The 9677-nt window shown below is 43.3% G+C and overlaps 1 long non-coding RNA gene across 1 annotated transcript; it reads right to left on the bottom strand.

Annotated features, from left to right (window-relative positions):
* Window positions 1–7193: 7193 nt before the first annotated feature.
* On the bottom strand, window positions 7194–7912 carry LOC139435795 (uncharacterized). The gene is made up of 3 exons (XR_011644990.1): window positions 7818–7912; window positions 7368–7428; window positions 7194–7251 (listed from the first exon to the last, which is right to left on the bottom strand). It is a non-coding gene; the product is annotated as an uncharacterized lncRNA (long non-coding RNA).
* Between the last annotated feature and the right edge of the window lie 1765 nt (window positions 7913–9677).

The raw sequence follows: 9677 nt of genomic DNA, 5'->3' as shown, positions 1-9677 counted from the left end.
TGTGCTCTGCAGTGCGGCTTGCTGGTTAATTATGGGTCGCTAGCTGCAGCTCGGCTGGCCTGGGCGGGTGTTGGAGCCAGTGGGTCTGGCACAGGGAGGTCTGGCCACAGACCCCGGCGGTGACGGCATGAAGTCTGGGACGAGTCAGAACACCAGCCCGGGGTTTGGAGCATTCCTCGCATTCCCTCCTCCCATGGCTGCCTGCCCGGGTGTGTGAGAGGCAGAGCGCAAGGGAAGGAAATGTGTGGAAGATGCAATATATGTTCATGAAGGCATGTACAGATGTTTTACATCCGGCTGAACGGGTGGTGCATCCTCGCTCCAAAACAAGGCAGCTTCGACCTTTCAGGAGCCGTGATATCTGAGCTGAGAGTGAGGAGCCCAGCTAAGTCCTTGGTGATATTGCTGTCAGTGAATTGACAGATTTCTTTGGCACATTTGTATAAGCAGCTCTTGAATGATTTTTGACATGCAGAACCCGTCTAATGTCTAGGAGACTTGTTTAAAACAGAGAGGGGCTCAGTTTCATGTGTTTTCCGAGTGAAGAGACAGCTCTGTCCAGAACGCTGAAGCCACAAATTGTGTCTAAAATATATTTGATTTACTACCTACAGTATACAAGAGTAGGAACGCTTTGAAACCTGAACTTTGCTCAATGAACGGACAGAGAAGCACCATTATATCTTGAAACTCTCCTTCGTATAGTTTCTTAATAACCCCCTTTTCCCCCAAATGTTCCTCTCGTGGAGGTTTTACTTTAATATCACCGAACAGATTGGCAGCAGGACGACACATTGTGGGTATAAGAGACGGAAGAAAAATGTAGTCATATAAAAGTAAACGTAAAAAAAACATTCAGCTTGTACACTTTTAATTAAAACACACGGTATTTGAAACCTACAGTAGCTGCTTAACCTTGTTATTTCCGACAAATGCTAATCAAATGTCTACTTATATTCAAAAGGAAATACGTTTCTCAATAATTTTGAAAAGTTGTCGTCAAACTTATGTGGAAATCCCTGCTTAGCTATACATCTGTGTTGATTTTCTGCATGATCAGCTGACATGTTGAGCAATACCACTGTACCAATTGTCTCTATTTCCCTTGTAATTACCATAAACATCCACATGGCTCCTTCTAGGAGACGTCTTGAAATAACTCCCCGATATATTTTAAAGTTAAGTTTGAGGTTAATTGTGGGAATGACCCACTTCTTGCAGATCTCTATTGGACAAAACCATTATTATATTCATAATGCCGTTGCATAATTCACAGTTAAGTGATGAGGTGTAGCCCTGCCTGGTCAGAGGCGACTAAAGCATTTATAAAGCACTTTGTGTTCAGAGGAAGCGAGACCTGCTGTAGACACAGACAGGTGAGTGGGCTGCAGAGACGACGAGGAAGTCTCCACACTCTGAAAACACAGATCAAAGCGGCTGCACGTCGACAGGCTGCTGTGTGTACATAGCTCAGGCTCTTCTTCACAGATCCCTGTATCTCTGTCTCTTCCGTCGCGTCTTTTTTTAACCCAGCCACGTCGGCCCACCTGTGTGTGTCGGATGTACAGTGTCAACGTAGTTTCTCATGGCAGTGGAGGAAGTTTCACAACTAAGGGCCTTATTTGTAGCTCTCTTGATGTTCAGTTGTAAAGGAAGGAACCTCCTCAAATGGTGTCTTCATGTATCTTAGTCCGATCACCGCAGCTTCACCCTAAGGTAAAGAGTTAGTTTGCTCAAAAATAGCTCCGAAGTCGGGGAGAGGGCCACCAAAAAAGCCCCATTTCTTTCCCCACACAACCTTTATTTTGACAAGACTGGGAGAATAGGGTATTTATATATGGGGCTGTGTGCTGTGGTTTCTCCACAATTACAGAGTGGCAGTGCTTAGACTGGGAGGCGTGCTGGAGGTTTATGGAGGGGGACATGAGGGGACCAGCCCTCCTCAGTGTCTCACTATCCGACGTATAGACTCCAAAGGCGCACATTTCATTTCATCAAGCACCTAAAACAACAAATACACTGCCCAGTCATCAGCGAAATTGTGACATTATTTCATGCTTTTTAAAAGTATGAACAGCATCTTTCCAGTTGGAGCCAATCCTCCGCTGCCCCAAACCTTTACATTCCAATGAGGTTCAATTTCAGTGTTTAGAAGGTGGTCAGTAATGTTTTGAGTGGTTCTGGCGTGGGCCGGAGCCTCTCTTTGTACATCCACCGTATTATGGTTGCGATATAAACAAGGGATCTTCTACCAAACGTCTTGCGCAACCGCTGCGAGCCACGTCGAGGAGGACAGTGGGAGTTTGTGTTTGTTTCGTGGATGCTGTGTTGAATCTGGCATCGGCCTCTGCAGGGGTGAGTGGAGGGGAGAGGAGGGGGGAGGAGGGTTTGCGGTTTCTGCTGGGGAGCCTGGAAGTCAGTCAGGGCGGTGGCTGAACCACCTTCCCTCCACAAGCCGACATCCACCCCGCTCCCCAAGAGCACATGTGAACGCACATTTTCATAGAAGCACATATCAACCTCGTAGGATTCCTCTCATCACTTTCATCCAGTGCCGTCCTTAAGTACAACTTTAAGGGACTTTGCTTGAGTATTTCATTTCATGTGTGCTACTTGTACTTCTACACCACTACCATTTATTGTGTACCTTTTTAGATACTTTGCAGATTTTGATGAATGATGTGAAATATAAACACATCCCTTAAATCAGACTTTAGTTCCACCTGGAGTAAATTCACATTAAGGCATCAATAATTATAATCAAAACGTATCCTATATATTATTCTGAAATGGGCCAATCAGCAGAATGAGTACTTTTACCTTTGGTACATTAACTACATTTTGATGCCGACACTTTTCATCTTTTACTTGACTAACATTGAACTTGTTTTACTTTTACTTGAGTACTCCTACACTCTGTTAGGTCTACTGTTACTTAAGTACAATATCTAAGTGCTTCTCCCACCTCTGCCTCTTTTATATACTCCAGCTTCTCTGTGCAGTAAACTGAGGAAGACATCCTGCCAGGCGAACAACAGGAAAGACGAGACTGCCTTGTTTGCCGAAGAGCACGTGATGCAACAGCTAAAGACCGGAGAGAGTCGAATTGAATCTCCAGTCTTCAAACTCTCTTGATGACTTTTATTTTCACGCTTCCTCACTACTGAACTCTATTGTTTCAGACTTGCTCCGGCCTGTCTGTATGTCAAGGCTGACTTTGAAATGTAATACATCACCACCGGGGGTGTGCATGTCCTCAACAACAGGCTTGTTGTGTCTCTCCGCTACAATGACAGATACCTGCAAGTGGAAAACAAACAAGCAGAGCTGGAGCTGATAGACGTACCGACAGTATCCTCAATGCACTGACATACATTTCACAGCTTGGCACATCGGGCACTACATGCGTCAGCTTCAAGATGATAGCACTTTCATCCCTTTTTCTTTTTATAATAATAATAATAATGCCAACCTGATCTTCCCGATCTCCTTGTTCTTGTTTCCAAGGGTTGCTCTTGTTTCTGCCTACGCCTGGATTTAGTCACCATGGCGGCAAAACAAATCCTCGCATCAAATGTATTACATCAGTCACAATCCCTCCATTTTCCTCCCACATTAATGGATACCGTGGTCTGTGAGTGGAGACAACGGTGGATTAAAGGTGTATGGAAGGCATTGTGGGTTTGTTTGCATTTGTGGTTGGTAGTCTTAGGGCCTATTGTGATGTAAACAGTGCGGCTTCACAGCATAACGGAGAATAAATGGGAGAATTTAGTGATGTCACAGGTACGGTGAAAAGTTAATATGCCTGTGAATGACTAACAGTAATATGAGTCGACTGTAATCGTACCCACACGTCTGCCGAACTGTTTTCAAGGAATATTATTGTTGGATCAGTGTCGCATTGTTGTCGTTATCCAAACAGCTTATTCACAATACAATACATACTGTAGACCCTCCAGAAAAATGCGGGCTAAAATCCTTGATTATGCGATGAAACATTCAGGGGTTTTATGTGATTTTATGCGGTGAAATTGCGGGAAGTTGCGAAATATGCGTAAAGAATAATTTTTTTAATATTGGGCTGTCTTATTTATTCTCTCACACACAACCTGCCACTAACATTAAACCCCTTTGCTATTCAATTAAACACATTCAATGTTTATTTATTGTAAAAGCAATTGGGCTATTCCACACACACACACACACACACACACACACACACACACACACACACACACACACACACACACACACACACACACACACACACACACACACACACACACACACACACACACACACACACACACACACACACACACACACACACACACACACACACACACACACACACACACACACACACACACACACACACACACACACACACACACACACACTTCTCCGCCTCATTCTGTTTTCGTTTACTCGTTCGTTATCTGACCAGCTTCAATCTTGTAGGCTACTCACCTCGTTTCTTGTAGCCCTCGAAAGGGTTTTGGAGCTCGATGCCTCGGTGAACGTGAGTTGTTTGGCTTTCTTGTCCGCAGCAGCAGAAAGCATTTTCGAATGTTTGAATGAATCAAAGTGGGTCGTCACCCTCGATGTTCTCTTATGCTCCAACACACAGTTGCACGGGGTGCAGAATAGTTTCCCCCCACTTTCGTGCAAGACATCGGGGAACTGCTTTGCCTTTTAAAAAATCTGCACCATTTTGCTGATTATGCGGTAAATTCTGCGATCGCAGAATCACGTTTTTCTGGAGGGTCTAAATACAGTTAAACAAGTATGTCCACTTTCATTTTAAATACAGCCTTGCTATTACAATGACAATACGACTAGATAAAAGTCTGGCATATTCAAATAACAATTTTATTAGCAACATCATTTGTACCAGGACAGGTATGTTAATTGAAGCCTTCAGATTGTTAAATTGTTATTCAATGATATTGTAAGGATCATAACGACTGCCTGGTGCATTGATATTAATGTGACATTTTAATGTTGAATGGGAGGAAATGTATTTGTTGTAGGGAAGGGTAATGACAACCATCTGGTGTTATGATCCGTATTATGACTCAGGGGTTATATTTAATTATAAAACGGACAAGTCAAATCAAGCAATCTGATTGGTTCTTAGCCGTGATATACTGAGCGTATACCACGGGTAGAATTGTAAGTTACTTTTCACAACAAGTCAGTATCCCTCCGCGTCTGAGAAAAACAGTATACCGTTGGGCTGAAAAGCAAACTGCCTGCAGAAGTAACGGGGCAGAAACCCTCCTTTTTACGCAGCGGTCCAGACATAGACATCAAACGGCAAAACATATTCAGTGTGCGGTTCCTTTGGCATTAGGGCAGGGATATCTAGATACTTTCCAAGGTTTGACATCATGAATTGTGCTACTTTTAAAGCAAGCAACGATGTTTTCAAATCTGTAATCAAAGAGGTCCGCAAAAACACTATCTGCCAATCAGATTGCTTGATTTGACTTGTCAGTTTTATAAATATATTTACATTTCTTCCGTTACGAAACAAACTTACAAAGCATAAAATGGAAATATTTAAGATTAACTTCGACCTCCGGGGGGGGGGTCTTACTATGGAGGAGTGGATTGAGCAGTGCCTATCTCCAGAAAAAAAAAAAAGCACCTAAACGACGACATGCAGGGCTACGTGAAGAGCAGGTAGACCAACTGGAAAAGTACCACCATTCAAAAGCTTTCTGATGCAGGTCTTGAAACAAAGCAGAGACATGATGAGCGTCAGTGGCCACAGGTGCGAAAGCTCTCGAGCTACTGTAAGCCAAATCTCGGGGGACCGGAGAAAGTGGAGCAATATTCTCGCCACGCCAAGCAACAGCCTAGGACAACCTCAACAAGTAACCACGTAAGCCATGCTACTGATGCTGGACAGGTTTTCAGTGGGTGCACAATAAACTGCAACATACAAATGAATGTAAATAGCCAAATAATGGATCAACGCTCTCTGTCTAATATCAGCGCCATATAGATAGAAGAGTTACGACACCGGAAGTCCAAAAACGGTTATCGTCACGTGGTTCATGTAGACGAGGATCGTTCCCCAGAAGTTCATGGCGGGCAATGTGAATGCATTGATAACAGGAGATAGAACTACAATTTTTGTTAATTATTAGTGAATAAAGGTTTTGATTTGCAATATTTATACAACAAATCGATATGTGTATGTATTTACATCAATATGTTTTAAAAAATAAAATCGAATTTGCTAATATTAAGTGATAATATTAGGATTAGTGTGAACAACTAGTTTACATGTTAGGCTAACAGTGCCTTGGTTAAAGAGCCTGTTGCTGTTTATTTATAGCTTTGAATTCTTTCAAACCAATATTATCTTCTTAAACTTGTATGGTAGTCAGGAGCATCACTTTCTAATGTTTATTGATATATTTAGAGGGAGGGGATCTAAAGTAATGCTTTAAAATTCAGATTGGATTCATTTCTACCATTTTCTTAAATTCATGGTAGTTTCAGTAATCCCATGGTAATTGAGGACACAAGTTATCTAAATGACTAATGTCATCTTTATGGCTTTCAGAAAGGACCGGTGACTATCAAAGGACTAGCAGCAGCAGCAGCATGATGATGATGATGATGATGTTAAATGTGTTGTTTTAGGAACATCCATTGCAAATACATGGAATTCAATAAACATTGAATAGCATATCATGCAGTTTGTCGGTGCCTTTTCCTCCGTGTTGTCCTGGTTTGCTGTGCTGCCTCCTAGTCGCCACCATGGTTTGCTGTGCTGCCTCCTAGTAGCCACCATGGTTTGCTGTGCTGCCTCCTAGTCGCCACCATGGTTTGCTGTGCTGCCTCCTAGTAGCCACCATGGTTTGCTGTGCTGCCTCCTAGTAGCCACCATGGTTTGCTGTGCTGCCTGGGGATGCTCAAATCGCTCAGAGAAAGGAGTACGAATGTACGGCTTCCCCACTGACACAGAGCAGAGGAAAACATGGCTGGCTCAAGTCAGCAGGAGCAATTTCACAACCAACAGCAACAAAATATGTGATGTAATTATATACAAACACTGCATTTGCACTTTTTCACAAAACGAAAACCACACCATTGGGAAAGCTTAATGTTTTGTTTAATACAAAAAAACAGGGAAAGGCTTGAAAAACACTGAGAGTTGAGACTCAGGGTGCGGGTGAGGGTCTCAGTGCAGGTAGTCAGGCTCCATTGAATCCCCCTCTGGTTCTTGTGCTGAAAGAGGGAGTAACAGACAGGAGAAAGGGTTATACACACACAGCACACCTGTTGGATGGGAAATGCCTTGGGGAGATAAGGTGTTTACTTATATAAAACGGTATTAAACTTACCTTGTGTTTTCACTCTCACTTAAGTCCCTCTCCCTTTGCCATCAATCCAAAATCAGCTGGGCTGCAACATTATACAGACGGGTAATAATCAACATAATCACAAGGACACAATATGGCTCTGCTAAAAACACTCACTCTTACACGCACCAAAGTTATATTTATCTAATATTTAACTCCCTCCACCCCCCCGCATACAATCCCGTTTAGAAGCCCCTCTTCTCTAATTCAACATGTTGGACGAAATGACAGAGAGAACGGAATTTACAATTAAAAGGCTGTTCAACGTGTGTTGCTAACTTGCTTCGGTATGCTAGCTTAATCTGTTATCTGTAAACGTTCCCTAAATCTACTAATTTAGGGATAATCCACTGACATCCTTTAATACACATGTTCATTTGAATCAGATGTACTGATAATATCCACAATATAAATCTTTAAACTTCTTCTTACCTTTAAAAGTCCGTCACGAACGGTGTATTATGCTGCAACTCCACAGCTCTGCCAGCCTTGGCGCTAACTTCCGGGGAACGATTGAGAGGCTCCACGATCCGCCATTGCTGTAAAAAAGTGGTCCATTGGAGTGAACGGAGATGTCGTAACACTTCTATTAAATAGCTCTGTCTAATATGTTCGCTAGCTGTTAGTGTTGTTGCATAGCAACCACCTCGCACTATGTTTCGTGCAGAAGGCAACGGAGGGACTATTTTATTTTGAACATCATTATTTACTAATAAAAACTATTTAAATTAGAGTGTCTTTTTTTTTCATATTGCCACACTTGGTAACCGTTTTTATAAAAGCAATAGCTCACTTCAGGCCGTGATATATGCTCATTATATCACAGCTAAGGGGCGTGGTTCGGCCCGACGCGAAGCGGACCACGGCCTGTCGTGAGCTATTGCTTAAATATATTGCAATACTATATTCAAAGTGGTATATTGGAAAACAGTCTTAGTATAAAGAACACAATCACATGCATAACATTTGTTTAACAGAACAGTTGGATCAAAGCTAGTGCCTTGGGGAAATCCTTATATGTATTTCCCTAATGAGAAATATGTACTTTTTATAAACAGTTTTTGTTAGTAACAGAAGTGTATCGAAATGTCCTTTGCTTCTATTGTACAGAGTTTTAATCCACATTTTTTAGAATATTGAATGCGAGTCAAATCATAATCTGCAAAGTGACAATATCAAATACAATACCTTTTTATATTAGTAAAATAAACAGTGGTGATTCTCTGTGTAAAACAGTATTTGAGGCAATGTTTGTTTTTTTAGGCTTCCCTCACATGCAGAGCTATTTCACAGCTCATATCAATATCTTCATCGGCAGCCTCTACCCCCTAGGTTTGTCACCGGACACATAAACAGGGAGGTTTTATTTTCTCCAGTTCTTCCTCTTCTCTCGGCACTCAGAGGCAGATCAAATAGAAACTGCTCCTGTCACCTGTCAGAGGAATGTGCCAGCGCTCACGTCCATCAGCAGCTCCTCTCAAACAGGCATAACTGTGGCTCACTGTAGGCCCCGAAAAGGCCCCTGGGCAGCAGCACCTTACCTGGTGGATCTGCTGGGGACGTGCATGTTCACGTGCATGTGTGGTTGGTGTGCAGATCAACACGCGGGTTTGCACTCACGCATGTTTACTGTCATGGACGCAGCCAGCAGTTCATCACGTGTGCCGACATGTTCGGCGGCCTATGTGATGTCTGCGGTTTAGACAGGGCGTTCCAGCGTGTTCACCACCAACTGGGGAGAAAGAGAGGGATTTGGCAAGTGTCAACAGGCATACCTGTAACCTGGGAGATGTGCCCTGCAGGCACCTAGTGATTTTCTCATGATTGTGATGGCCAGACGCAGACGACAGGGCTTGCAAAAGTAGACTCCTCAGCAGGACTGAGGTGGCTTAGCGTGGCGTCAGACACACACACCACTGCATTCCATTGGGATGCTCTTTAAGCAAAGGGGGGGTGTTACACTAAGTGTGTGTGTGTGCCCGCTTACATCCCTGTTTGTGTGAGTCTATCACAATTACTGTTTGTGTTTGTGGCCACTGAGGGCCAGTGTCACGGCAGCGCTCAGGGAACAGAACACAGGTCCAACCCTGAGAACCTGAGTAGACGTTATGGGACTAACGGAGTCTAAAGGCTTAGGCCGGGCCCGACACAAACACTTACCTACTGTGTCTGCTGTCTCCGTCACTGTGTACTGGAAAACAAGAGCTTTGGTGGAGACAGTGGATATGAGGGGTACCCCTGGGATGATACCTAGGCCCAGGCTTTTTGTTACATATCTCGTGTTTGTTTTCG

The sequence above is a fragment of the Pseudochaenichthys georgianus genome, chromosome 19 (genome assembly GCF_902827115.2).
Source record: "Pseudochaenichthys georgianus chromosome 19, fPseGeo1.2, whole genome shotgun sequence".
In the NCBI taxonomy this organism is placed as follows: domain Eukaryota; kingdom Metazoa; phylum Chordata; class Actinopteri; order Perciformes; family Channichthyidae; genus Pseudochaenichthys; species Pseudochaenichthys georgianus.
The sequence above is the reverse complement of the archived record's forward strand: the minus strand, read 5'-3'. Positions and strand labels throughout refer to the sequence as shown.